General features: G+C 42.1%; 1 long non-coding RNA gene across 1 annotated transcript; it reads right to left on the bottom strand.

Moving 5' to 3' along the window:
• Positions 1-2,968: 2,968 nt before the first annotated feature.
• LOC133508432 (uncharacterized) lies at positions 2,969-9,897 on the bottom strand. Its single transcript, XR_009797053.1, has 4 exons — positions 9,801-9,897; positions 3,451-3,544; positions 3,287-3,361; positions 2,969-3,088 (listed from the first exon to the last, which is right to left on the bottom strand). It is a non-coding gene; the product is annotated as an uncharacterized LOC133508432 (long non-coding RNA).
• Between the last annotated feature and the right edge of the window lie 5,537 nt (positions 9,898-15,434).

Here is a 15,434-nt window from a genome sequence, read left to right as displayed (position 1 = left end):
ATTTATTGTTGTGCTCCCTGAAGGCCACGGTGCCCTTAGCATTTGCTTACATTGCCATATAATTGAAAGCCTCCGCAGAGGAAACAAATCGGAGTCGAAAAAAAGCCAGTTAGCATAAAAAATGGCCGATACGGCCATGATGCAATGTTGATGAAAAATTGTAGGTGGGATACTTTGTGGGGCTATGGACTCCAAGCATGAGGGGGGACATACTCTGGGGAGCAGGTGGAATTTCTATGAAACAAAAAATATATATTGAAAACCGAGTCGTACGAAAATCAGGGCCAAAGCGTAGGTTACACTGTATTGCAGCATTTCTCATTAGACCGTAATAACTGACTAACTCCTTGTCACATTCATTTTCAATCCCGTCTGGTGAAACGAGGAAGGGGGGTGGGGACAAGGTCAATAAGTTCATTGCAAGCCTGATCAACTCAACAGTCATCGATGGAATTGTTGAATGACAAGCAGTCTACAAGCAGATAACACTCTGGTTGATATTGTTTAACAGTTATTATAACTTTCTAAATAGACACCATAGATCCCTGAATATGAGGTAAAATCCACCAGTGATACAGAAAATAGTGGATGTAAAAATGGTGGTGAGGGTTCTGGGGGGACTGTATTTCCCTCCCTGCCTCAATCGTCTTATTTTTGTGGGTTCTTTTTCCTTTCTAAGGAGACTGTTTTGGCTGATTGCACGCAGAACCCAATATAGTTATGTAATATTCCAGGAATAAATGGCCCTAGGTGCTGTGTGAACACCTCGTCTGAGGCTGCAGGTGGTTTGTAAAAGTAATCATTCCTTCAGGGATTTCAGCCGTGACCCCCTTTTGATAGCTTTACCACTGGATAGCTGCTCTTATTTAAATGTGCAAACGTGTAGGCATCCCTGACTATGGCCGATGTGTTGTACGAGATGAAGAGTGGGAGAGGACTCATGAATGTGTGCGAATGTGTCACAGCCACAGTGATACATGCGCCCCCACCCCCGACATCTTTCCACATCTTGCAGTCGCACTTAACGTATTGCCAGTGTTGTCTTGTAGCCAGCCAGGTTGGGGATAAACACATGACCGGTGACCTTTTGTTCTGTTCCAAACAAACAAGATTTTCCCTCTGTATCTTCCTCATAACTTTGAACTAAAACACAGAAGAAGTTGGAAATTTGACCAGACAAATGAAGCTTTGAAGGTCACAGTTGTCATCCTGAAATAAACTTTTCCACTTAGATAAGTGTAAACCCAGTACAATATGGCTTATAGAACAGATGAATCTAATCTACTGTACCTACTTAAGATATTTCTCACATATTGGCTAGTGGCAAGTGAGGGAAGAATGGAGCAGGAGATTGGCTGAAAGGCAGATCGGTGCAGCGTTTGCCGTGATGTGTAAGCTGCATCGGTCCGTCGTGTTGAAGAAGGAGCTCAGGCGAAAATCAAAGCACTTGATTGATTGGTCGATCTATGTTCCCAACCTCAGCTATGGTCACGATCTGTGAGTCGTGACTGAAAAGGATAAGATCGCAGATACAAGCGGCAAAAAATTAGTGCTCTTTGCGGGGTTCAGGGTGAGAACCTCAGTCATCCTGGAAGCTCAGTCAAGCTCTGGCTCGGGAAGCTGGGGCCTGGGAGCGAGCTCACGGCTCCCCTGAGCCCCAGAACTCGCTCGCACGGCTTGGGGAGCGAGCTCACCGCTGTGTATGGAAGTATTCCTCCGTCTTCTTGATCAACCGAGCCGCCGAGCGGCAGCGCCGTAACACATGTCATCCGTGCACATTAGGTCATGTGACTCGCGAAAAAGGCAGCGCCCCTGAAAATTCGTAATTGTCGATTAAAAATCTTCTCAAAACACTCTTTAATGAGAGAGGATTTAACATCACATTGTCAAAATAGAGTACATATTACATGACCCATTGGGTAGATTGTTAATGCAAACCAGTGGATTTCCCCTTGAAGGAAGTGTCTATTTGAGAGGCCTTTATTTGAACAAATTAGTAAGGAGGAGAGAGACAAGCTCATGGTCAACAGATCATTTTTACTGGAGTGTTTACAATGGAAATGAACATCAATTTTGGACTTATTTTCTTAAGCTCACATATTATAGACCTGTCACAAAGAAGCTGGAGCAGACAAATATGCACACTTCTATTTGTCACACGGTATACAGTCTAAAATGGGAGCAGTGAAGCACAGTTCACTAGTGGTTAGCACATCTCCGTCACGATGGTGAGGTCTACGGTTCAGATCAAGCCTTCCTGTGTAGAGTTTGCATGTTGTCCTTGTGCATGCACGCAATTTCTTTGGACACTCCCGCTTCCTCCCATAAAGACCTATCACCGGACGTCAGTCTGAAGTGAGGCTTATAGAATTATTACCCTATGGCAGAGGTGAGTATCAGCGTATTACATTTACTCCGTCATATTTACTCTGGAAACATTTTTGTTGAACTTTACTTTAAATGGATTGTTCTTTTTACTTTTACATCAGTATTTATGTAAAGTAGGGTTGATGGCTTTACTCCATTATAATGTTCGTAAAATGTTTGCTACATTTATTTATCCATTCTTGCGTGTGCCAGCCTATTTTTAGAATCCATCTTCGACTACCGTGATCCCAAATCTCATTTGACTCCAATTCACCAATCAGACGACACAAGGCAAACACATTACCATGCGCATTACCTTCACGAGCCAAAACAAAATGACTCATTTTGGGGAGGAAATCCATAATAATCATCAACCTCACCAACATCAAGTATGAGCAGCAACAACACCATCCAGTCCTCCTAATTTAAGGTATCAATATCACAAACCAATAGTTACATATATGATATTATTATTATTAACTATTATTATAGTTCCATGCATTGCTAACACACACACATCAAACGTACTCTGAGTACTGTGTCAATATATCAGGAAGCGCTGTCTCCCCGGACTCAATCTTCTCATCATTGCATCCTTCCCGTGAAATTGAAATTTGTGAGCGAGTGAGGTCCTTTTTTGAAAGCAAGCCGAATCACATGGGCCATGCGTCTGAGCAGCATACTCTGCAGATGTTCTGAGGAAAAGGGTTTTCACACATTGCTGTAGAGGGGGAAAAGTGCAGACTGTGTTACGAGTCGGCAAATAACGTGCTGCATATATCTTACTGCGCTAACTTTGGAACATTTTTCAGCTTCAGGGGAACCTTGGTGCATTCATTCTTTTCAACAAGAACTCGCTCATGACGAGACACGATATCTTATCCACATCAGTCCCAACTACTACAACTAGAAGGTTTACCTTATTGTGTTGAGTAAATTATCTTTGGCCTCTGGGTCTCAAGTAGAAATAGCCAGTGCACCACTAAGGTACGTCCTATGTTTGCCAAAATGAACATCCATTTAGTATCCTGTTTTGCTTGCACAGGACAGTTTTTTTTTTTTTTTTTTTCAATTTTCACTTACCAGTGTATAGAGCCTGTGCACGTGACGTCACCATTGTCAAGGCGCTATATTGCTGGTCAAAAAGAGCTGCTCGACAGTGTGGTGGACATTGAACCTGAGCAGAATAATCACAATGCCCAAGACTTGTTGTGCTGTTAGTTGTTACAACAGACTAGACAGATATTCACAGAGATCATTCTATGGAATACCAGCTGAAGAGACGGGAAAAGACTGATTGATTTCGCCAATTAAACGTGATGGATGGTGCCAAACCAAAATACGCACACGCCTGTGTAGCAATCACTTCATTTTAGGTAGGAATTATTCTTCTCAATATCAAATTACCAAGAAGGATTTATAATGCCAAGTTGGTTCATTTGAGAACAATGTTTAAAAAAAAAAAAGGAGTCATCTCCAATAGCAAGTGTTGCAGCCACATGTTAAACTTCGGTAAACCTCTCCCTGACAGGTGTTTTTTTTTTTCTTTTAATATGCATTGTTCTCAAATGAGCCACATGCGTTTTTAAAAAAAGAAAAAAAAAACGTCGGTCAGAGTGATGTTTACATAGGTTAACGTGTGGCTGCAGCACACTTACGTGTACAGGCGCTGAAGCCTATCCCAGTGGTTTATTTTCTTTTTTTTAAATACGCATTGGACTCATTTGAGAACAATGCAAATTAAAAAAAAGACATCTGTCACAGAGAGGTTTACCGAAGTTTAACGTGTGGCCACAACACGCTTCGTGAACGGAGCCGACTCGGTTATTTTTTCCAATCATAGTTAATGAATGCAAGTTTGTGTAAAACTGGGTGTTATTTATTTAAATGTTATTTGTATTGAAAAAAATCCGAGTAGCTCCATCACTATGTGGGATTTTTTCTTAATCGAGAACAGATCCAACAACGTAGTACTTGTATGCGTCCAGACTTTTCTACGCTTTCAAACTCTTCCATGTAAATCTCGATGACTTACACACCATATGACTAGATCCAGTTGTCCAAGACAAGCGGAAGAGGGTTAACAGTCCACTTTCTTATCGGCGAAAACATCAACTTCGGCATTAAATATGGGTCATCTATGCCAAATGTCTCTCATTTTTCCACATACCTTGGTTTATTATCACCTTCTACATGTTTAACAGTATCAGACAAAAATCTGGGCGTCATGCTGTAAGCCATATTTTCGTGCCGTCTCCAACCAAACTAGCATTGAGGAATGCTTTGCTAGACCGTCAATATGGCCAGTCACGTGATTTCGGAGCTCTATATGCTTAATTGATAATCATCCCAAAAAAAATATTTGCAGATTAACTTCACACGTTGTGCAGGACTGTTATCCGCCAATATGGCGTGCATATGTCATGTCATGTAGGCTTATGTAGTGCGCACCAGCAGTTTTCCACAGTCAGGGCGTGATTGGCTGTTGCACAATAGGCTCCCCTCAATCAAAAATAATCGCACCATTCTTTCATTTTAGTTTTCATTTTTTGGTGATTCAGAAGTCAACATTTCTTTTCACAAAAATAGCTACTATAAGATAAAATGCAGCCCTATGGGGGCACAAACCAGAGCAATCTGTAGGCCGGTCCCAAGCCCGGATAAATGCAGAGGGTTGAGTCAGGAAGGGCATCCGGCGTAAAAACTGTGCCAAACAAATATGAGCGTTCATCTAAAGAATCCCATACCGGATCGGTCGTGGCCCGGGTTAACAACGCCCGCCCCCGGCACTGCTAACCTGCAGGGCGTCGGTGGAAATTCAGCTACTGTGGGTCGAAGACAAAGAAGAGGAGGAAACCGGATCCAGCGTCAGAAGAAAAAGAGGAATGCACAGAGCCTACAACTGAGTGTAGGGACTTTGAATGTTGGGACTATGACAGGAAAAGCACAGGAGTTGGTTGACATGATGATTAGGAGAAAGGTTGATATTCTGTGCATCCAAGAGAGCAGGTGGAAAGGTAGTAAGGCTAGAAGTTTGGCAGCAGGGTTTAAATTATTCTACCACGGAGTAGATGGGAAGAGAAATGGAGTAGGGGTTATTTTAAAGGAAGAGCTGGCTAAGAATGTCTTGGAGGTGAAAAGAGTATCAGATCGAGTGATGAGACTAAAATTTGAAATTGAGGGTGTTATGTATAATGTGGTTAGCGGCTATGCACCACAGGTAGGATGTGACCTAGAGTTGAAAGAGAAATTCTGGAAGGAACTAGATGAAGTAGTTCTGAGCATCCCAGACAGCGAGAGAGTTGTGATTGGTGCAGATTGTAATGGACATATTGGTAAAGGAAACAGGGGCGATGAAGAAGTGATGGGTAAGTACGGCATCCAGGAAAGGAACTTTGAAGGGCAGATGGTGGTGGACTTTGCAAAAAGGATGGAGATGGCTGTAGTGAACACTTATTTCCAGAAGAGGGAGGAACACATAGTGACCTACAAGAGCGGAGGTAGAACCACGCAGGTAGATTATATTTTGTGCAGACGATGTAATCTGAAGGAGGTTACTGACTGTAAAGTAGTGGTAGGGGAGAGTGTAGCTCGACAGCATAGGATGGTAGTGTGTAGGATGACTCTGGTGGTGGGTAGGAAGATTAAGAAGACAAAGGTAGAGCAGAGAACCATGTGGTGGAAGCTGAGAAAGGAAGAATGTTGTGCGGCCTTCCGGAAAGAGGTGAGACAAGCTCTCGATGGACAACCGAAGCTCCCGGAAGACTGGACGACGACAGCCAAGGTGATCAGAGAGACAGGCAGGAGAGTACTTGGTGTGTCATCTGGTAGGAAAGGGGAGAAGGAGACTTGGTGGTGGAACCCCAAAATACAGGGAGTAATACAAGGAAAGAGATTAGCGAAGAAGAAGTGGGATACTGAGAGGACTGAGGAGAGGCGAAAGGAGTACATCGAGATGCGATGTAGGGCAAAGGTAGAGGTGGCAAAGGCTAAACAAGAGGCATATGAAGACATGTACACCAGGTTGGACACGAAAGAAGGAGAAAAGGATCTCTACAGGTTGGCCAGACAGAGGGATAGAGATGGGAAGGATGTGCAGCAGGTCAGGGTGATTAAGGATAGAGATGGAAATGTGTTGACTGGTGCCGGTAGTGTACTAAATAGATGGAAAGAATACTTTGAGAAGTTGATGAATGAAGAAAATGAGAGAGAAGGAAGAGTTGAAGAGGCAAGAGTGAAGGACCAGGAAGTGGAAATGATTACTAAGGGGGAAGTCAGAAAGGCACTACAAAGGATGAAAACTGGAAAGGCAGTTGGTCCTGATGACATACCGGTAGAGGTATGGAAGCAATTTGGAGAGATGGCTGTGGAGTTTTTGACCAACTTATTCAACAGAATACTAGCGGGCGAAAAGATGCCTGAAGAATGGAGGAAAAGTGTTCTAGTTCCCATTTTTAAGAACAAAGGGGATGTTCAGAGCTGTGGGAACTATAGAGGAATAAAGTTGATGAGCCACACAATGAAGTTATGGGAAAGAGTAGTGGAGGCTAGACTCAGGACAGAAGTAAGTATCTGCGAGCAACAGTATGGTTTCATGCCTAGAAAGAGTACCACAGATGCATTATTTGCCTTGAGGATGCTCGTGGAAAAGTACAGAGAAGGTCAGAAGGAGCTACATTGCGTCTTTGTGGACCTAGAGAAAGCCTATGACAGAGTACCAAGAGAGGAACTGTGGTACTGCATGCGTAAGTCTGGTGTGGCAGAGAAGTATGTTAAAATAGTACAGGACATGTATGATGGCAGCAGAACAATGGTGAGGTGTGCCTTAGGTGTGACAGAGGAATTTAAGGTGGAGGTGGGACTGCATCAGGGATCAGCTCTGAGCCCCTTCCTGTTTGCAGTGGTAATGGATAGGCTGACAGATGAGGTTAGACTGGAATCCCCTTGGACCATGATGTTCGCAGATGATATTGTCATATGCAGTGAAAGCAGGGAGCATGCAGAGGAACAATTGGAAAGATGGAGACATGCACTGGAAAGGAGAGGATTAGCCGAAGTAAAACACAATATATGTGCGTGAATGAGAAAGGTGGAGGGGGAAGAGTGAGGCTACAGGGAGAAAAGATAGCGAGGGTGGAGGACTTCAAATATTTAGGGTCAACAATCCTGAGCAATGGTGAGTGTGGTAAGGAAGTGAAGAATCGGGTCCAAGCAGGTTGGAACAGCTGGCGAAAGGTGTCTGGTGTGTTATGTGACAGAAGAGTCTCTGCTAGGATGAAGGGCAAATTTTATAAAACAGTGGTGAGGCCGGTCATGATGTACAGATTAGAGATGGTGGCTCTGAAGAGACAACAGGAAGCAGAAGTGGAGTTGGCAGAAATGAAGATGTTGAGGTTCTCGCTCGGAGTGAGCAGGTTGGATAGGATTAGAAATGAGCTCATTCGAGGGACGGCCAAAGCTGGATGTTTTGGAGACAAGATTCGAGAGAGCAGACTTCGATGGTTTGGACATGTTCAGAGGCGAGTGAGTGAGTATATGGGTAGAAGGATGCTGAGGATGGAGCTCCCAGGCAAAAGAGCGAGAGGAAGACCAAAGAGAAGGTTTATGGATGTGGTGAGGGAAGACATGAGGGCAGTTGGGGTTAGAGAGGAAGATGCAGGAGATAGGCTAAGATGGCAAAAGATGACACGCTGTGGCGACCCCTAACGGGACAAGCCGAAAGGAAAAGAAGAAGGTACTATAAGATAAGATAAAATACAGAGATGATAAAATGTTTGTTTTTAGAGATCTCGAGGGAAAAGTATCTTCGTGGGGAGAACACCCCTCTAAGGCATGCTCCCATATTCCAGAAATTCAGGCTGATCTCTAATATGCCACCGGCCAAACACCATGGCAGTCTTCACGAGCTGAGGCTAGTTTTTAAAGGTCCACAGACACGGAAAACATAACTTTTAGGATGCTTTTAATAATAATAATAAAAAAAATTAATCCAGAGTGCATCCATCCATTTTTTCACCAGACATCAGAACGTTGTCGTATATGGATTTTTGCATATCCCGCCATGAAAATCCTCTCGAGGCATATAAGTTTGCAGAAGAACCAAGAAGTGGCTTGTTTTGCAGACATCCACACTGGCGGGTTCATGTGTTTATACCTGTTTTACCGGCAAGAAAGTTGCTGTTTTTTTTCTGTGTGTTAGCCAAAATGCCAGCTCGTTGCATTGCTGGATTTTGCTCGAACACTCGGGAGGAAGGATTCACTCTTCACAATTTTCCAAAACGCCCGGTTCGTCGTGAAAAACGGATTACACAGGTCCAAAGGACAAGAGCTTTGTGGGTTCTAAATGACAGGTAGGTGTGTTTAGAGCTATTTAAAAAAAAATAATAGTTGGGGGGACTAGTGTGTCTCACAGTTTATAGTATATGTTACATAATAATTTAGAATAAGTCCCCTTGGTCAAACCGGGAACAAATAACAAAGCACTCGTATTGCCTTTAAGACAATTTAATCACACACAATACAATACAACACAAAACAATAACGAAATAGAAGTACAAAGACAGTTTAGTAGCATGTAACACGAGCTAACTAGCTCAGCAGACGTATTGTCACCAAACTCGAAAAACCTCTCTGAAAGCAGCAATAATAAAAAGCTTCGTCCGTGTCCGACAGCCTAATCCTTCTCTCAGAACGTAACAAAAGATCTGGATCATAATAACTTTATCAAGTATGTAAGTCAGGGGTGCTAAATGTTTCTGTTGTTGTCGCTCTCCGGCGGCCCGGCGTTGTCATTCGCCGGCAGCCACGGCATTGTTGTTGTTCGCCGGCAGCCGAGAGTTAGGAAATTGAACAATTATAGGCCTCTCATTTTGAATATTTCATCGGGTTCCTCATCTGTCTGTCGGGGAGTCTGTTGTTAGTTAGAAGTGATCCACATATAAATATGGCTCGAAACGATAGGGTAATATTGCCCCGGTCACTTCACTCGATTGTGAGGTGTTGTCTTCTTCGAAACGAGCTTCGGTCTCAGAAGGGGCATCAGAAAAATTCAAAAATCTCTTTTGTTCATCTCCCATAGCAGGTGGCACAGCATCTTCTCAATGGTGACTGTCCCAGTGTGTCATGTGCAAATGACGTTGCAGGCAATATGGCCGCCACTGTGATGTCGAGAGAGACTTCTGCAACTTTGCGCATTAATGAAACGCTCTCCGCTCATTTTTTTTTCATATAGACATTGAGGAGAATAATATTATACGTAGTTTTCATCACAATATTTGAAAATGTTTTTATGGCTGTCAGTGAAGAATATACAGTGTATCACTGATTCATGAAGGCATGTGGGGAATGTGAGGAGACTTGAAAATCCAACTTGGCAGGGCACTGTTGATTTTCATCCAGAGCACCCTGACAGACACTAAAACACGGTTAATTACCTTTGCAATGAGCTGACAGTCATGGACGGCGAGGATAATGGTGTGACATCCGCCATCTTCCTCAAACATCGTGGAGTGAGTCATCGGGCCGTGTCCCACATGGAATCTTGTGAGCCTCTGGACCTGCCACGCTCTGTCAGTCAGATGTAATGTAGGTGATAACCAGCCTACTCTCATACTCTGTCTGACTAATGCAACTATTTGGAAACTGAGGCAGGGTGCTTGGCAGGTGTGGTTTGAAGGTTGGAGACCATGAATTGGATGCAGATTGAGCAAAAGAAAATAAAAGAGAGAAAGAAAAAGGAAAGTCTATCACTCACAACTAATTTGCCAGAACATTTGCATGGGAGTGTAACATGTAGCAGTAAGACCATTAAATTTGGGTGATGATCTACAGTAGATCAATGATTCTCAAACTTTTTACACCTAGTACAACCTCAAAAAATACTCCAAGTATCACCATTAGGACCGACATTCAAATGCAGAAGCATAATAGGCCCAAAGGTTTCTAAACCTAAAAATTATGAACTCAAATATTGTAGGGCTCTGTTACATTATCTACAGTTTAACACTGCTTAAATATTGGACATTTTGAGACTTGCTGATCAAGATAAAGGTGATGAACAAATTTAACTGACCTGATTGTAATTGTGGTGTCACTATTAGTGACACTTGCTTGACTTTGGTGCAGGCAGTGTAGGTTCAGTTCCCATTCAGCGGCGATGTTGATATGTGCCGTGCAACTGACTGGCGACCAGTTAATGGGGTAGTCTGACCTGCGCCTGAAGCTAGTTGGGTTAGGCTCCAGCACTCTCATGACTGTTGTGAGGATAAGTGGCTTGGAAAATAGATGGATGTTTGTGATTATGGAACAAGTTATTATGGTGAGCATATGACATATTGAACCTTATACAAGGTGAAAAGTATTGATATTTTCAGAGATAAGCAATAGTTCAAGATCTCCAAAGCAACAATAAAGGCCTGATTTGCTGTAGCTAGTTTCAGATTTTGCCCTTGTTCGTTGTAGACATTGACATTGGGCACACCTCCCATGGACACCAAAAATAATTCAACTAAGCTACTATCCACCTACTACTATGTCCAAAAAAAACAATCAGATTCATTAAAAAAAAAAAAACAAATATGGTGAGAAACAGAAAATGAAAAAGTTTCTGCACTGGTTTTCAGTTTGAGAGTCTAAAATGCAATAATAAATACTTGGAATCAAACTGTTTAAAATAACAATGACTAAGTCCAAAACCTTGATTTTGCTGTCAGATTCCGATGTAATTTTCAGGCGTCATGTCAAATCAATTGTAAAAACAGCCTTTTACCAGCTAAAGGACATATTCATAGTGAAGGGTCACATGTTCCAAGCAGACCAAGAGAAACTAATCCATGCTTTCATCTCAACTCGACTTGACGATTGTAATGGTCTTCTAACAGGACACCTCCAAAAGAGGATTAAACCGCTACAACTCATTCAGAATGCTGCACTTTGGGTTCAGACCAGAACAAACAGATTTGAGCATATTATTCTCTACACTGGCTCCCAGTCAACTAAAAAATAGAATTTAAACTTCTGACACTGGTCTATCAATCACTTAATGCAATGTGCTGAATACATGAATAGAATGCTAATGGCATATAAACCGAGGAGGGAGAGTACAGATTCATGTCAAACAGTGGAGCACAGAGTCCAAAGCAAACGTGGTTAAGCAATATTGGGCTGCATTGTGTTGCACACAAAAGGAATTCGTTACCCACAGAAGTCAGGTCAGGCCCAAGTGAGAACGTGTTAAAAAGACTTTTTTTTCTCATGCTTATGATTGAGCATTTTATATTTTCTTTTCATTTTCATTTTTTTATTTTCTTTCTTCCATTAAAAGTTTCAGTAATTTTGTCTCATTTTAAAAGTATTTCAAGCGGTTTTTTACTTTTGTGCACATTGAGTTACCTTGTGTATGAAATGCGCTATAACAATAAATATGCTGTGCCTTGCCCCGAGCGCCTGCATGTGACCACAAATGACTTCTTAAGAGGGGATTGACCTTGGACCATTGCTGTTGAAAATGATCCAGTACATTAATTGAAGTTTTTTTGCCATGGGATTTGACCTCTCAAACTATTTTAATCTCTAAAATAACAGAGTGGAAATATGTTGGGTGCTGGAGTGAAGACCATAGAGATTAAGACTTGAATTCGTTTGTTGTTATCGGTCAATAAAAATGGGTGCAATGAATGGAAATTTTTTTATTTACAGTTGCAAACAGCTCAAGTGCTCCCAACTTCGAAATAAAAATATTTTTCTGTCTTTACTGTCAGCTTGTATGCTTATTGTTCTGTGGTATGTTTTTGCCAATTTAGGGTTAGGACACAATTTAGGTTAGAGGACTTTCTAATGATTAATATTGGTGGGTAAAAGGAAATGAGTTTGGACCTTGTTTTCAATATCTATTACATGATGGAAATTCTGTATTGTTCTTGGCTTGTTACTATTTTTAGACCTAAAATCAGTAGATGTGTGCTGAGTGATTTTAGCCCCTTTGATGTGATCACGATATGAAATTACAATAAGTCCTAACCTCCTTTCGGTTGTATTTGTCAAGAGCCACGCTGCATTGCCATGGTTGGAACCTGGGTGGCACCTCTTTCCCTCCCCTTCCCGCTATGGCAGGGGTGCCCAACCTCGGGCTATTGAGCTGCATGCGGCACTTTACCTGTGACCTGGTACGCTGTAGGAGTTGATTTTTCTTATCATGTTGGTGTGTGACATTTATAATAAATTTGGCTGAGCAAAGGTATGCGGGTGAGGAAGTAGTGATGTTCATGTGTATGATGTGGGTCTTTGCCGTAACAGTCAGAAATGTAGCTTTTGTTTTCTGACAGGTTGGCCACCCCTGCCTGAGTCTACGCCGTCAGGTCACGATCAAAACAACGAGGACAAGATAGAAACGAGCGGAGTGGGCGCACTGGACTATATACAGTGTGTATATATATGAGGAGAAGCAGCTCAGAAAATGGATAATCATAAAAAAAAAAAAATCCATCTAAGTTAACGTCATATTCTATTGTACCCTGTTCCTTTCTATATTGGATATAGGAGGTCCACAACATGACCATTTTTCCATCTGTAACCTTAAAACAGATGCGACTTGTCCCAAAGTTCCAGTTTTATTTCATCTAGTCTCATAGAATCTTTGTGGGTTTTCAACATGCATTATGGAAAATTCCAGTCTCATTAGAATGAAGTTATTTCTGTGACTGTTTTCCTTTCTGTAATGGAAGAGTACCAATGATTTTTTGCTGTTTTGTGTAGACCGTGAAAATGTGGCAAATTGGCATGCTCATCCCTCAAATCCAACATCCTGACAAATGGAATATCATTTTAAAGGAAAATAAACGGGCTTTCAACTGTGTAGGATTTAGTGGAACTGTAGCAGTTGAGATATCATTTACCAAACAGTAATATCAAATGATGATGTTCAGTTTGTACACAAATGCTGCATATGCATGTGAAATGAGTGCAGGATTTATTTCTAATAGAGGGACAACAAATAGAGATGATTCAAATATTTTTCCTGATACCACTGCCTCCGAATGAGTGTAGAGATACTGTACTTTATTTTTGCTCCCATTTAAAATCGCAGCCCTCATGGTCTGCTGCTCACCAGGTATTTCATTCCTTAATGTGTGCCCATATAGGGTTGCAAGACTTTCTGACCTACAGTCCATCTGGACTATTAAATGGTCTTAAAGCAATCACACAAATCTAATTTGGATCACATTGTCCTGAAGGACGATGGGATTTTCTCTTCTCTTCTTAGAACCAATGAACTACAACTGGCAGAAGTGTGGACTCGAGTCACATGACTTGTACTCAAGTCATGAATTTGATGATTTTAGACTCGACTTGACAAAATGTCAAAGACTGGCACCCGACTTGAACTGTAATGACACAGGTCCACTGACTTGAAGACTTATCACTTTTGTCAAAGTATTGAGAAATGTACTCTGCAGCTCTCTTTCAGGAGTTCAACCTGCCAGTGTTTGTTTTGCAACAGAACATTTCAGAATGATGTAACTATAAACTTGATATTCTCAACAGATATAGCTCAGGTGGAAGTACAATATCCCACTAAACTAAAACTTAATTAGAGCCCATTTCTTTTAACGGTTCATGCCCTGTTTCACAGTCAAGTAAAGTAATATTGTTACAATACTGTATATATATTATAATGGTGGTGCAACATAAATCAACGATAAATGATGCCGTTACCTAAGGTGCACACTTAAATTTTCAGTTTAATTGCAGCCTTTTCCTGAAATCATTTACCGTATTTTCAATTTCGTTTTCCTCATTAATCTACACAGAGCACACAATATTGACAAATAACAAAGAATTATTGATTTTTTTTTTCGGATTTATTCAAAAAGAAAATAAATTATTCTAGCATATGGTTGCAATGTAGGTAGCACATTGGAACAGCTGGTAAATCGTTGGCCTCCAAGTTCTAAGGTCCCGGGTTCAATCCCAGACCCGCCTGTGTGGATTTTGCATGTTCTCCCCGTGCCTCCGTGGGTTTCCTTCGGGGACACCGGTTTCCTCCCACATTCCAAAAACATGCAACATTAATTGGACACTCTAAATTGCCCCTAGGTGTGATTGTGAGTCCGTCTGTTTTTCTCTATGTGCCCTGCGATTGGCTGGCAACCAGTTCAAGGTGTACCCCGCCTCCTGCCCGTTGACAGCTGGGATAGGCTCCAGCACTCTGCGGGAGCCTCGTGAGGATAAGCAGTCAAGAAAATGGATGGATGGTTACAATTTATCAAAGAGTGACAATTTTAAGGGGATCTGGATACTTCCCCTACCTGTTCCAATTGGCTGGCAACCAGTTCAGGGTGTACCCCATCTCTCTAGGATAGGCACCAGCATTTGACCCTAGTGAGGATATGCGGTACAGTAGATGGGTGGATGGATATACATTTTACGTGTAAGTTTAAGACTTGTTACGTGACTCTGGACTTCCATCCATCCATTTTCTGCTTATCCTCACAAGGGTCCCGGGAGTACTGGAGCCTATCCCAGCTGTTATCAGGGAGGAGGCGGGGTACACCCTGAACTGGTTGCTAGCCAATCGCAGGGTACATGGAGACAGACAGTCACACTCATAATCACACCTAGGGGCAATTTAGAGTGTCCAATTAATGCATGTTTTTGGGATGTGGGGAAAAACCCACATAAGCACAGGGAAACCATGCAAACTCCACACAAGCGGGCCAGGGATTTGAACTCCGGTTGTCGGAATTCTGAGGCCAACACTCCAACCAGTTGCTCCACCATGCCACTGACTCAGGACTTGAGGGTAAAAATTTGACTTACTTGTGACTTGCTAAGCAGTGACTAGGTTCTGCTTCTGAGATTTGATGCAACTGTCAACAAAAGTAAATGATAGCGAGGATTTTCAAAGCACATCCTTCACTGGAATGTATGCCTGCCCCCACACAGCCATTACCACTTTATATAGTGTGCACCATACAGGATATACACACGAGCATTTATATCCTTCTTTGCAAAAGCGGGCGACAACAGTCTCACATTGCTGCAGTGTCAAACTTTGATCTGACCATGAT

This window comes from Syngnathoides biaculeatus, chromosome 11, assembly GCF_019802595.1.
Source record: "Syngnathoides biaculeatus isolate LvHL_M chromosome 11, ASM1980259v1, whole genome shotgun sequence".
In the NCBI taxonomy this organism is placed as follows: domain Eukaryota; kingdom Metazoa; phylum Chordata; class Actinopteri; order Syngnathiformes; family Syngnathidae; genus Syngnathoides; species Syngnathoides biaculeatus.
Note: the sequence above shows the minus strand (reverse complement) of the source record. Positions and strands in the feature narration are given on the sequence as shown.